The sequence below is a fragment of the Papio anubis genome, chromosome 10 (assembly GCF_008728515.1).
Source record: "Papio anubis isolate 15944 chromosome 10, Panubis1.0, whole genome shotgun sequence".
In the NCBI taxonomy this organism is placed as follows: domain Eukaryota; kingdom Metazoa; phylum Chordata; class Mammalia; order Primates; family Cercopithecidae; genus Papio; species Papio anubis.
In genome coordinates this window covers 73,844,835-73,859,608 of record NC_044985.1, presented here as the reverse complement: position 1 = coordinate 73,859,608, position 14,774 = coordinate 73,844,835, and the positions used below count along the sequence as shown (strand labels likewise).

Here is a 14,774-nt window from a genome sequence, read left to right as displayed (position 1 = left end):
TCCTGCACAAAAAGATGAAGACCTTTGTCTTCTAGGTCTAGGAGTGCTTTAGAAAAGTCTGAAAGCTACATATTTCATTTGTTCTTAATTTATTTCAGGCTGAGTATAAATGTTATCTAGGGACCAGGATAATGAAATAATAGAGCTGAAACTTACTCTCTTTCAAGTTCTTTTTTTGGTTCACAAAAAGCCAATACTGCAAACCATTTCATTTAAATTCATTTAAAACATATCTAGGTAGACAGAATTTGAGAATTTGAACTATACAAAGGAAACAAAGATATAATCATTCCAGAATTTTATTTATTTATTTATTTATTTATTTTTTTTTTGAAGGTTTTAACTTTTATTAATCTGGAAGTCCATGAAAAAGCTAAAAGGGATGATAAATACAGTAATATTTTCTTATTTAAAAACCCAGGTAAGTGTATACATGTTTTGATAAGCATTGGCACAGATATGAAGAAAGATGCAGAATACTCACATTGTACTATTAATGTAGTTGATTTCAGGAGATAGCAATAATACATACGTGGAAATCATTGTCTTTTCCTTTATATATCTCTCTAGATTTTTTAACTGGCACCCAATGTGGGATATTATTTTTGGAATTTTTTTTTTTTTTTTTAATTCTATTTTGCCATTATTATAATTTTAAGCGTATATGTGCATAAATATGCAGGTTTGTTACATATGTATACTTGTGCCATGTTATTAGTCTGTTGTACCCATCAACTGTCATTTACATCGTATAACTCCCAATGCAATCCTCCCTCCCTCCCTCATGATAGGCCCCCGTGTGTGATAACCCCTTTCTGATCCAAGTGATCTCGCTTGTTCAGTCTCTAACCTATGAGTGAGAACATGTGTTTGGTTTTCTCTTGTGATAGTTTGCTAAGAATGATGGTTTCCAGCTGCATCCATGTCCCTACAAAGGATGCAAACTCATCCTTTTTATGGCTGCATAGTATCTCCATGGGTGTATATGTGCTACATTTTCTTAATCCAATCTGTCGATGGACATTTGCTGATTCTAAGTTCTTTAAGTATATTAGAATAGTGTGCTGCAATAAACATATACGCGGTGCATGTGTCTTTATAGCAGCATAATTTATAACTTTTGGGTATATCCCCTCAGTAATGGGATGGTTGGCCATGGTACATCTAGTTCTAGATCCTGAGGAAATCGCCATACTGTTTTCCATAATGGTTGAACTATATAATCCCACCAACAGTGTAAAAGTGTTCCTATTTCTCCACATCCTCTCCAGCACCTGTTGTTTCCTTGAATTTTAATGATCGCCATTCTAACTGGTGTGAGATGGTATCTCATTGTGGTTTTGATTTGCATTTCTCTGGATGGCCAGTGATGATGAGCATTTTTTCATATGTCTGTTGGCTGTATGAATGTCTCTTTGAGAAAATGTCTGTTCATATCCTTTGCCCACTTTTGATGGGTTGTTTTTGTTTTTTTCTTTGTAAATTTGTTGGAGTTCTTGTAGGTTCTGGATATTAGCCTCTTTGTCGATGAGTAGATTTGCAAAAATTTTCTCCCATTCTGTAGGTTGCCTGTTCACTCTGATGGTAGTTTCTTTTATGCAGAAGCTCTTTTAGTTTCCATCTAGATCCCATTTGTCAATTTTTAGCTTTGCTGCCGTTGTTTTGTGTTTTAGACATGAAGTCTCTTTGCCTATTCTTATGTCCTGAATGGTACTAATTTAGGTTTTCCTCTAGGATTTTATGGTATTAGTCTTAACATTTAAGTCTCTAATCCATCTGAATTAATTTTCGTATAAGAGTAAGGGAAAGGATCCAGTTTCAGCTTACTGATGGCTAGCCAATTTTCCCAGTACCATTTATTAAATAGGGAATCTCTTTTCCCCATTTCTTGTTTTTCTCTAGGTTTGTCACAAAGATCAGATGGCTGTAGATGTGTGGTATTATTTCTGAGGACTCTGTTCTGTTCCATTGGTCTATATTCTGTTTTGGTACTAGCAAATTACGCTGTTTGTCATTGAGGTCTTGTAGTATAGTTTGGTGTCAGGTATACATGCCTCTAGCTTTGTTCTTTTGACTTAGGATTGTCTTGGAGATGCGGGCTCTTTTTTGGTTCCATGAACTTTAAAGCAAAGCTTTTTCCAATTCTGTGAAGAAACTCATTGGTAGCTTGATGGGGATGGCATTGAATCTATAAAATTACTTCCTAGTGGGCAGTATGGCCATTTTCACTTTATATTGATTCTTCCTATCCATGAGCATGGTATGTTCTTCCATTTGTTTGTGTCCTCTTTATTTCACTGAGCAGTGGTTTGTAGTTCTCTCTGAAGAGGTCCTTACATCCCTTTGTAAGTTGGGATTCCTAGGTATTTTATTCTTTGGAAGCAATTCAGAATGCAGTTCATTCAAGGATTTGGCTCCTGTGTTTGTCTGTTATTGGTATAAGAATGTTTGTGATTTTTTGCACATTAATTTTGTATCCTGAGACTTCTATTGAAGCTGCTTATCAGCCATGAGATTTTGGGCTGAGACAATGGGGTTTTCTAAATATACAATCATGTCATCTACCACAGGGACAATTTGACTTCTTTCTTTCCTAACTGGAATTTCTGGATTTCTTTCTGCCTAATTGCCCTAGCCAGAACTTCCAACACTATGTTGAATAGGAGTGGTGAGAGAGGGCATCCCTGTCTTGTGCCAGTTTTCAAAGGAATTTTTCCAGTTTTTGCCCATTCAGTATGATATTGGCTGTGGGTTTGGCTTTCATAAATAGCTCTTATTATTTTGAGGTAATGCTCCATCACTACCGAATTTATTGAGCTGCTTAGCATGAAGGGTTGTTGAATTTTGTCAAAAGCCTTTTCTGCATCTATTGAGATAATCATGTGGTTCTTCTTGTCTTGGTTCTGTTTTATATGCTGGATTATGTTTTATTGATTTTGCTTAATGTTGAACCAGCCTTGCATCCCAGGGATGAAGCCTAATTTGATCATGGTGGGATAAGCTTTTGATGTGTTGTTGAATCCATATTTACAAAGCATTTTATTGAGGATTTTTGCATCGATGTTCATCAGGGATATTGGTCTAAAATTTCTTTTTGTTGTGTCTCTGCCAGGCTTCGGTATCAGGGATGATGTTGGCTCCCCATAAATGAGTTAGAGGATTCTTTTCTATTGATTGGAATAGTTTCAGAAGGAATGGTACCAACTCCTCCTTATACCTCTGGTAGAATTCAGCTGTGAATCCATCTGGTCCTGACTTTTGGTTGGTAGGCTATTAATTATTGGCTCTCAATTTCAGAGCCTACTATTGGTCTATTCAGGATTCAACTTCTTCCTCTGGTTTAGTCTTGGAAGAGTGTAAGTCCAGGAAATTATCCATTTCTTCTAGGTTTTCCAGTAGTTTATTTGGTGTAGAGGTGTTTATAGTATTCTCTTGGATGGTAGTTTGTATTTCTGTGGGGGTTTGTGGTATATCCCTTTATCATTTTTAATTAAGGCCGAATTTGATTCTCTTCTCTTTCTTCTTTATTAGTCTTGCTAGTGGTCTGTCAATTTTGTTGATCTTTTCAAAAACCAACTCCTGGATTCATTGATTTTTGAGGGTTTTTTTGTGTCTCTATCTCCTTCAGTTCTGCTCCTCGATCTTAGTTATTTCTTTTGCCTTCTGCTTAGTTTTGAATCGTGTTTGTTTTGCTTTCTAGTTCTTTTTAATTCATGTATGTTAGAGTGTCAATTTTGATCTTTTCCTGCTTTCTCTTGTGGGCATTTAGTGCTATAAATTTCCCTCTGCACTGCTTTAAATGTGTCCCAGAGATTCTGGTATGTTGTATCTTTGTTCTCATTGGCTCTAAAGAACATCTTTATTTCTGCCTTCATTCTTGTTATGTACCCAGTAGTCATTCAGAGCAGGTTGTTCAGTTTCCATGAAGTTGAGCGGTTTTGATTGAGTTTCTTAGTCCTGAGTTCTTAGTTTGATTGCACTGTGGTCTGAGAGACAGTTTGTTATATAATTTCTTGGTTCTTGTACATTTGTTGAGGAGGCTTTACTTCCAATTATATGGTCAATTTTAAGTAAGTACGATGTAGCTGAGAAGAATGTATATTCTATTGATTTGGGGTGAGAGTCTCTATAGATGTTCATTAGGTCTGCTTTCTGCTGCAGAGATGAGTTCAATTCCTGGACATCCTTGTTAACTTCCTTTCTGTCTCTGCTGTTCTGTCTAATGTTGACAGTGGAGGTTGAAGTTCCCCATTATTATTGTATGGGAGTCTAAGTCTCTTTGTAAGTCTCTCTAAGGACTTGCTTATGAATCTGGGTGCCCTGTATTGGGTGCATATATTTAGGATAGTTAGCTCTTCCTGTTGAATTGATCCCTGACCATTATGCAATGGCCTTTGTCTCTCTTTGATCTTTGATGGTTTAAAAGTCTATTTTATCAGAGACTAGGATTGCAACCCCTGCTTTTTGTTCTCCATTTGCTTGGTAAATCTTCCTCCATCCCTTTATTTTGAGCTCTATGTATGTCTCTCTGCGCAGAGATGGGTCTCCCTGAATACAGCAGACTGGATGGGTCTTGACTTTATCCAGTTTGCCAGTCTGTGTTCCTTTTTTCATTGTGAGCATTTAGGTCCATTTACATTTAAGGTTGGTGATTGTTGTGAACTTGATCCTGCCATTATGATATTAACTGGTTATTTTGCTCGTTAGTTGATGCAGTTTCTTCCTAGCCCTCGATGGTCTCTTTACATTTTGGCATGTTTTTGCAAATGGCTGGTACTGGTTGTTCCTTTCTCATGCTGAGTGCTTCCTTCCAGGGTCTCTTTGTAAGGCAGGCCTAGTGGGTGACAAAAATCCTAAGCATTTGCTTATCTGTAAAGGATTTTATTTCTCCCTTCACTTATGAAACTTAGTTTGGCTGATATGAAATTCTGGGTTTTAAAATTCTTTTCTTTAAGAATGTTGAATATTGGCCCCCACTCTTCTGGCTTGGAGAGTTTCTGCCTGCAGAGATCTTGCCAGAGTCTGATGGGCTTCCCTTTGTGGGTAAACTCCGACCTTTCTCTCTGGCTGCCCTTAAGATTTTTCTTCATTCAACTTCTTGGTGAATCTGGTACTATGTGTCTTGGAGTTGCTCTTCTCGAGGAGCCATTCTCCTTTGTATGCCTCCTCTGTATTTCCTGGATTTAAATGTTGGCCTGCCCCTACTAGGCTGGGAAGTTCCTCCTGGATGAGGTCCTGAAGAGTGTTTTCCAACTTGGTTCCATTTTCCCTCACTTTCAGGCACCCTAACCAGACGGAGATTTTATCTTTATTAATCCCACATTCTCTCTTTGTGGTTTTGTTCATTTTCTTTTGGTTTCTTTATTTCTATCTATTTGATCCTTTGACCGCTGGAACTCTTTTTCTTCCAGTTGATCGAAGTTGCCATTGAAGCATTTGCCAATGATTTCTCAGGTTGCATTCTTTTCTATTTGCTTTAGGACCTTTTCTCTGTATTACCTTGTCTTAGCTGGGTTAATTTCCACTTTTTCTTTTTAAGATTTTAGTTTTTATGCTTGGTATCACCTCCTTAATGCAGAAATTTGATGACTGAAGCCTTTTCTCTCTATCTCACAGTTATTTTCCGTCCAGCTTTTGATCCATACATGGCGAGCTGCGCCTTGCCGGGGAGATGTGCTCTTATTTTTGAATTTCCAGCTTTTCTAAGTTCCTGCTTTTCCCTCTTCATCTTTGTGGTTTTATCTGCCTCTGGTCTTTGATGATGGTGGAGTGTACTGACATGGGGTTTCTTGGTGTAGGTGTCCTTCCTGTTTGATAGTTTTCTTCTAACAGTCAGGACCCCTAGCTGTAGGTCTGTTGAGATTGCTTCTGAGGTCCACTCCAGACTCTGTTTGCTCTGTATCAGCAGCAGAGGCTGCAGAAGATAGAATATTTCTGGAACAGCGAAAGTACCTGTCTGATTCTTACTTTGGAAGCTTCCTCTCAGGGGTATACTCCACCCTGTGAGGTGGGTGGTCAGACTGCCTCCCTAGTGGGGATGTCTCCCAGTTAGCTACTTCCAGGGGGTCAGGGACCCACTTGGAGCAGGCAGTCTGTCCGTTCTCAGATCTCAGCCTCCGTGTGTTGGGAGCTCCACTGCTCTTCAAAGCTGTCACTGTGACAGAGCCGCTTATGCCTGCAGAGTTTTCTGCTGCTTTGTTGTCTGTTGTGTAGCTTTCGTGTCCTGTCCCCAGAGGTGTGGAGTCTCAGTTGAAAATGCAGAAATCAATCGGTTCTCTGTGTCGCTGGCTACTGGGAGCTGGAGACTGGAGAGCTGTTCCTATTCGGCCATCTTGCTCCGCCCCTCTCATTCCAGAATTTTAAAGTTTTCCTTTGTTTTATATTTTCTTACTGCTCATCAAAAATTTGAAGTTCAAATTTTTATAGATTCAACCATTTTCCACACAAAATTGACATTATTAGGATAAAGCAAAGCTGGATTGCCTAGCTTATGGATGATATGGATGACATAATATGACAATTTTGAAAGTTTGATGCTAGTAATGTGCTCAACAATACAAAAAATAAAAGGTAAACATATGATTGTCCCTGTTCTGAATGAAGTGCATTCTGCTACATCAACACATTTACTGGAAGTACTACCTTCAGCACTTCCAAAAGCAATCTTTTCCTCAAAGGAGCTTTTGCCATATTCCCATTTTTGCCAAAAGCACCTGGTCCTTCAGACTTAAATCTTAGAGTCATAATTGCTTCCTGCACTACATATTCTCCAAAATCTAATAACCAAATCTTGGTTTGTATCCCTTTTACTTTCTCTTCTACTAACCCATTCCATCTACTAATGCTTTTCTGTATTTACTTTATTCTATTTTCCAGAAAAGAATACAATTTCTCTATTTCTCATAGTTTAATGTGGGAGATTGGTCAGAGTGGTGGGAGAAACTATAGGGAAAGGAGCAGGCCTTCTGAAAGGTCCGAAGGCTCTGGCTCTGCATGGCTTTGGGGGAGAATAGCTGAAGGCAGCTGTTCTCTGACCCTGAGGCAGAGGGCAAGGAGTAGGTACAAGGAAGTGTAGGGGAATTTATCTGAAACAGGCTTGTTTACTTATGTTGTCCAGAAACCAACCTTTGATCATCTGCGTGCGTGACTGCTCCCTAAAAGTGGGAACAATAATGTTAATTACCTGCAGATTGTGTTTGCTCCAGGCTTTTGGCATTATGTCTGTGCTGAACGAAGCAAGCAGCTCCAGCTTATGGAGACTACTCACTCTTGGGCTGCTAGTGCCGGGCAGTCCCCTAGCTGCTCTTACACTTCATACCTGTGTCTGAGTACTCCTTTCATCCATTGCTTGGCCAGGGTCTGTGGGATGGACCTGGCAGTTAAAGCTGACATTTTTAAGTTTGGAATTAAGATGATTCAATCTTAGCCCCTTAGCTGCCTAACAAACTTTCTGATTCTAGCCACTCTATCCCTTCCTCAAAATTCCTGGCACATAGTAGACACCCATATATTTATTTGTTCACATGTAGTAGACACCCATATATTTACTGGTTCCTTAGAAGGAAGACACCAAATAAATACATCGTTGTCTACTACATGCCAGGAATTTTTGTTTCACCTGGAATGCCCCTAATGCTTTTGTTTCTAATCAGTCTCAAATTTAGTTACCCCATAAAACTGTTCTAAATTCCCACTTTCTCCATGGCACTTTCCTCACTCCTTCAAACTCATACCAATGATGAGAATGCCCCAACTAGTATCTTTCAAGTAAATTGGCATCTTCATGTGTTCTAGAATGCTAGTCAATCAAGAATCTTAAATTATGAAGAGTTCATGTTTGTATAGTGCTTATTCTGTACCAAGCACTAATCTACATACTTTACATCTATTACATTTAAATATCACGACTTCTTGAAATAGATACTATTATAATCTCTATTTTTCAAATGAGGAAATTGGAGCATGGAGATGCTATATGATCTGCCCAAGGTCACACAGTAAGCAGTAGAGCTGGGACTCAAACTCAGACAACACTGGTTTCAGAACCCATGCTCTAAACCAATAATCCTTATTATGAGTTCCTTCCAGTTTTAAAATTTCTACACATTATTTGGCCAACCCCATCATTTGACTGAAGAGAAACCAAGGAGGAGAGAGATTCAGTGACCTGCTGAAAGTTGCATAACACAGAATTTTTCAAAATTTAGTGTGCATATAAATCACGCAGAGATCTTTAAAAATGCATACTCTAATTGAATAGGTATAGGATGAAGGCTGAGATTCTACATTTCAAACAAGCTCCCACATGATACTGATTTTACAAACCATGTTCCACACCTTGAGTAGCAAGAACAAAGGGAAATGCTAGCTGAGACTGGAACTCAGTTCTGATTTACAGCATCCAGTGCATCTGGTACAGTAGGTAGGAGGGAGAAAATGTGAGTGAGAAGTTACTGGGAAAAAATCTACCTCATTTTCAATCACCCTAAATTTATTCATGCCGAAATAGATAACAAATTCACCTTTTAGTAATCCAAATACTAAACATAAAAAAGTTGCTTAAAATGTTTTTGATTATTTAAGTAGTGACAAATGAATAGTAAATAAGATGCCTTCAATGAAGACTCTGTTAAAATTTTAAATCCTGAAAGTTCCTGAAATTTAAATGATCCCATAGCTTTGAAGAGTTATAATATCAATAATTCTCCTTATAGGAATATATCATAATAAATGCTCCAAACAAAGAAAAATATTTATGCACACTGATACTTATCACTGTTCATAATCATTTATAAACAACTGTAACCAACTTCAGTATTTAACAATATAGAATAGTAATACAGAAAGATGCACCCTTGGGAAAACATAGATTAACAAAATAGATCTAATTTCACTTAACAGAAGGATAAATTAAAACACACACATTTAAAGTTAACTTCCCTGCAGAGACTTAAATAACCATTGGCGATCTGGGAATAGGAAATAAGCTTCTTATTTTTAAATCCATCCTATTTCACTATGCCTTTTAAAATTTAAGAATTTTCTAAAAATATTAAAGGTTTTATTACTGGCTTCTGTGTAAATAATTACAAGATGTAATGGTTATAATAACCTTATGACATTAAGTATTAAACTAAAAGATACCCATGTTATAAATACATTTTTAAATCATTCAACACCTTTGGTAATAAATAAATTTATTACCAAATAAAGGTATTACATAAATACATTTTTAAGAGCATTTAATAAAATATCAATAATTGATAAACTTAAACCAACCAGTTCTATGTTAATCCTTTCTCAATTTGTATAGTTTATTTTAAAGCTATATCCCACAAAGCATCATTCAATAAAACTATTGCATCCCTGGTCCCAGGAGTAACATCAATTTCTAGCAGGGTTCACCTTTAACAGTAGTATTTTATATTTTCAATGAACAAGACCCCATATAAGTTCAAACACCTTTCCTATGTACTGTGTCTTCTAATTCTGTTTTTAGTTCATGGGTTTCATTTGTACACTCTCACTAACCAGTCCTAATGCTACAACTATTTTTTAAAAATTGACAAAAATTATATATATTTATGGTGTACAACATGATGTTTTGAAGTATGTATACATTGTGGAATGGCTAAATTAAGCTAATTAACATATGTATTACCTCATGTATTTGTGATGAAAACACTTAAAATCTACTCTCTAAGCAAATTTCAAGTGTATGACACCTTTTATTAAATACAATCACCATAATGTACAAGAAATCTCTTGAATTTATTTCTCATAACTGAAATTTTGTGTCCTTGACCAACATTTCCCCAATATCCACTTTCTACAGCCCCAGACCCAGCCAGCCACCATTCTGCTCTCTGCTTCTATGAGTTCAGCTCTCCTAGAGTCCACATTTAAGTGAGATCATGTGGTTTTTGTGTTTCTGTGCCTGGCTTATTTCACTTAACATAATATCTTCAAGGTTTATCCATGTGATTGCAAATGGCAAGACTATCTTCTTTTTTTAAGGCTGAATAGCATCCATTCATCTGTTGATGGACACTTAGGTTGAATCCACATCTTGGTTATTGTGAACAGTGCTCAATGAACATAGGGGTGCAGATATCCCACCAACATACTTTCCTTTGCTGGATCATATGGTAGATCTATTTTTTGAGGAACCTTCATACTGCTTTTCATGCTAACTTACATTCCCAGGAACAGTATATAACAGTTCCCTTACCTTCCACACTTACTCATCTTTTTGATAATAGCCATCCTGATAGGTGTCAGGTGATATCTTATTAGAGTTTTAATTTGAATTTCCCTGATGATTAATGACGTTCAGCTTTCTTTTTTTCATATACCTGTTTGGTCATTCATATGTCTGTTTTGAGAAATATCTATTCAGGTTCGTTTGCCTTTTTTTTTTTTTTTTTTTTTAAGATGGAGTCTCACTCTGTCGCCCAGGCTGGAGTGCAGTGTTGTGATCTTGGCTCACTGCAAGCTCCACCTCCTGGGTTCATGCTATTCTCCTGCCTCAGCCTCCTGAGTAGCTGGGACTACAGGTGCCCACCACCATGCCCAGCTAATTTTTTGTGTGTGTTTTTAGTAGAGATGGGGTTTCACCATGTTAGCCAGGATGGTCTTGATCTCCTGACCTCGTAATCTGCCCACCTTGGCCTCCCAAAGTGCTGGGATTACAGGCCTTTTGCACATTTTTTAATTGGCTTATTTGCTTTCTTGCTATTGAATTGTTTGAGTTGCTTATATATTTTAGATATTGACCCCTTATCAGATGCATGATTTGCAAATATTTTCACCCATTCTGTAAGTTATCTTTTCACTCTGTTGATTATTTCCTTTATGTGCAGAGCTTTTTAGTTTGATGTAATCTCATTTGTCTATTTTTGCTTTTGTTGCCTGTGCTTTTAAGGTCATCTCCAAAAAAATCATCCCCCAAAGCAATGTCGTAGAGCTTTCCCCCTGTGTTTTTTCCTAGTAGTTTTGCAGTTTCAGATCTTATGTTTAAGTGTGTTTCATCTATTTTGAGTTGATTTTTTATATGGTGTGATCTAAGGGTCTGATTTCATTCTTCTGCATGTGGATATTCAGTTTTCCCTACACTATTTATTGAAGAGATTGTTCTTTCTCCCATTGTGTATGCTTGACATCTTTGTCAAAAATAAATTAACTATAAAGGCGTGGATTTATTTCTGGGCTGTCTATTCTGTGTCTGTTTTTAATGTCAGTACCATGCTGTTTTGATTACTGTAGCCTCATATTATGTTTTGAAATCAGACAGTGTGATGCCTCCAGCTTTGTTCTTTTTGCTCAAGATTGCATTAACTCTTCAGGGTCTTTTGTGGTTCCATACAAATTTTAGTATTATTTTTTCTATTTCTGTGAAAATTGTCATTGGAATATTGATAGGGATTATGTTGAACCTGTAGATCACTTTGTAATATGGACATTTAACAACATTAGTTCTCCTAATCCATGAACACAAGATATCTTTCTGTGTCTTCGATTTATTTCATAATGTTTTATAGCTTTCAGTGTACAGATCTTTCACCTCTTTGATTAAATTTCTTCCTATTTTTTGGTAGCTACTGTAAATTGGTTTTCTGGATTTTCTTCAGATAGCTCATTGTTAGTATACAGAAATGCTATAATTTTTTATATGTTGATTCTGTATCCTGCAAAATAACTTAATTTATTTTTAGTGCAAATTTTGTTTTGGTGGAGTCTTTAAGGTTTTCTATATGTGAGACTGTTGTGATATAGAAAAACCCGAGTGTTTTTCCTACTCTCTACTTTCACACAGTCACTCAACACCTCTGACGTCAGATGTGTGGATATTTTTTTCCTCTACATACCAAGCAATTTTCTGGCAGATTCTGTGGCAGACACCAGCTCTAATTCAGTTTAATTCTGATACTGTCCCACAGGAGATAGTATCAGATCCCACAGGTTAAGGGTTTGATCCTACAAGACTGCCCCAACTTCAGATGCCGACTGCAGACCCCAGGCTGTGGCCTGATCAGCTGACTATAAATTGGAGTTCCAATGACTCCCACCTTGAATTCTATTAATTTGCTGGAGCAGCTCACAGAACTTGGGGAAACACTATATTTACCTCCACTCATTTACTATAAAGAAAGGATACAAAGAGCCAGATGGAAGAGATGCATAAGGTAAGGTATGTGGGAAGGCACATGGAGCTCCCATACCCTCTCAAGTCACTTCACCCTCCAGGAACCTCCACTATCCATTCTGCTATCCAGAAGCAGTTCCCCAAACCCCATAGTTCAGGGATTTTTATGAAGGTTTCATCATGTATGTATAATCAATTATTAACTCCATTTCCAGCCTCTCTTCCCTTTCCTGATAATGGGGAATAGAGGAGTGAAAGCTCCAATCTTATAACTATGGCTTAGTCTTTCTGGTGACCACTGCCCATCTAGGAGCCCACTAAGAGTTGCCCCATTAGAACAAAAGATGCTCCTATCACCCTGGAAACTACAAGGGATATTTAGGATTGCTGTGTCAGGAACCAGGGTCAAAGACCAAATATTAGAACAAAAGATTCTCCTAGCATCCCTATCACTCAGGAACTTACAAGGATTTTAGGAGCCCTGTTCCAGGGAATGGGGGCAGAGACCAATACATATATTTCTTATAATTTCACAGCCTTCACTCTGGTCTCCGGCCATGGACCCCTTACAGCAAAATGATCATATCTATCTGAGCATTTATATTTAGTGTCACATTTATACGACAGATATAGCAAATACCTAACATTTGGAGAACCCAGTGTAGGGTAGGGGTAGATTTAAAGAAACAATGAATTTTCCCTAAAAATCCATTATATACAGTTTCATATTCTGGCCCCAATTTGCTTATTCTCTTTCTCTGTTGATCTACCGCTGTTTGTACCTTATGATAAACTTGTGCAGAACTATTTAGCATAGGAATAAACTGATGGCTAGCTAGGTCCAGGTCCTTCTCAAGCCAGTCATTTTCTATAGATATTACATCCTAAGGAGGCTTTACTTCAATCTCTCTGTACATTTTTTTTTTTTTTTTTTTCCGAGACGGAGTCTCGCTCTGTCGCCCAGACTGGAGTGCAGTGGCGGGATCTCAGCTCACTGCAAGCTCCGCCTCCCGGGTTCACGCCATTCTCCTGCCTCAGCCTCCCGAGTAGCTGGGACTACAGGCACCTGCCACCTTGCCCGGAGAGTTTTTTGTATTTTTTACTAGAGACGTGGTTTCACCGTGTTAGCCAGGATGGTCTCAATGTCCTGACCTCGTGATCCGCCCGTCTCAGCCTCCCAAAGTGCTGGGATTACAGGCTTCAGCCACCGCACCCGGCCTCTCTGTACATTTGATCATCAATACGGTATTATCCTAAGACTTATTTACATGAGGTAGTTGAATCTTACCAACAACACCTATATTCCACTATACTGCAGGGGCAGCAGAAGAAAACCAGCATGATTTAGCTTTTTAAAATTTTTTGCACTGCAACTACTCTATGTATCTACTAAATTAGAAACTTGCATCTAACTAAAATGATATGTTTGAATATGGCTGGCTTGATGAATGAAAAGATTAGAATTTGATGTTCTCTGTCTCCAATGTGTCTTCCTCCTTATTTGTTCCCAACATCTAACTTTCAATTCTAGTATTAGAAAATTTCCAGGTCAAGGCCTTTTCCCCAGTTAAAATTCAAATACCTTAGAGACACTAAGACCTAGTCATCAATTATTACACTCCCTCTTTGAGAAATTGAGAAGGAATTTCAGTAGACGGGTGAGAAAAAAATACCTGGAATGAATGATAAGAGTACTAGTTATAAAAACAGTTTATAAAATCTCTCTGTATGATCTGTGATAGGTCACTTAGCCTCCCCTGGTTTCAGTTTGTTCATCTGTAATATGAAAAAATTGAACTAGAAGTCTATTCCTGTTGTAACATACTACATCTTCAGGCCCCAAACTCAGCCCCATTTACAAGAATGAATAAGCATAGTAAAATAGAAGAAGGCCCCTGTAAACCAAGTAACCACAAGATAGAAAAACATCCTGGGCTGGATGGGAAGGGATCTCTTAAAAGGAGGAGAGGCACTCAGAGGAAGAAGAAGGACAGAGAAGGTTCACAGTCATACCTAGAGCCAGTTCTCTTTAGAGATAGGTCTATCTTTGTGAGATTATTCATGTAGGTATTCTGAAGGTCCTGCTAGCTATAGGATCTTCTGATCATGGTGACTTACACAAGACTCACATCTCTCTACCTCTCCACTTGTCAGGTTTGGTTACTTGCTAATATTATTGCCTCTGTTTTCTTCTCCAACAGATGCTGAACCCCACCAAGAAGAACATTAGACTATACCATGCCCACATTAATTACTTTCCCCCTCATCACCTTAGAAAATCCTTTCATTTTTCAGTATTGTGTGGACACCTGTGAGCTGGTTGTTTTGAAAAAGGAAAAATCCAACCAATTAAAACGGACTGCTCTATTAAAGAACATAACATGATCATGGCAGATGGCAAGTATTTATTTGTTTTTAAAAATAAGTATGTTGAGGGATGGGGGTGATTCTGACTATCAGATATTTTACAAAGATATTCAGAAAATCATTTATATTTTGTCTGTGAATAAATTTTAATTACACAAATAATTTATGGGTCCAATTTTCTAATTGAAATCTTCCAGCATAACTTTTCACGGTTGCAACCACACTTTTATAGAAAAAGTTTAGATGTAATCCAGACATCCAT

The 14,774-nt window shown here is 37.6% G+C and overlaps 1 protein-coding gene and 1 long non-coding RNA gene across 3 annotated transcripts in view; one reads left to right on the top strand and one right to left on the bottom strand.

Annotated features, from left to right (window-relative positions):
* Nucleotides 1–14,774, bottom strand: part of C10H2orf88 (chromosome 10 C2orf88 homolog) — a 195,396-nt gene that overhangs the window by 60,965 nt on the left and 119,657 nt on the right. The gene's annotated exons all lie outside the window — the stretch shown is intronic.
* On the top strand, nucleotides 383–14,530 carry LOC116269180. Its single transcript, XR_004176600.1, has 3 exons — nucleotides 383–421; nucleotides 11,940–12,185; nucleotides 14,347–14,530. It is a non-coding gene; the product is annotated as an uncharacterized LOC116269180 (long non-coding RNA).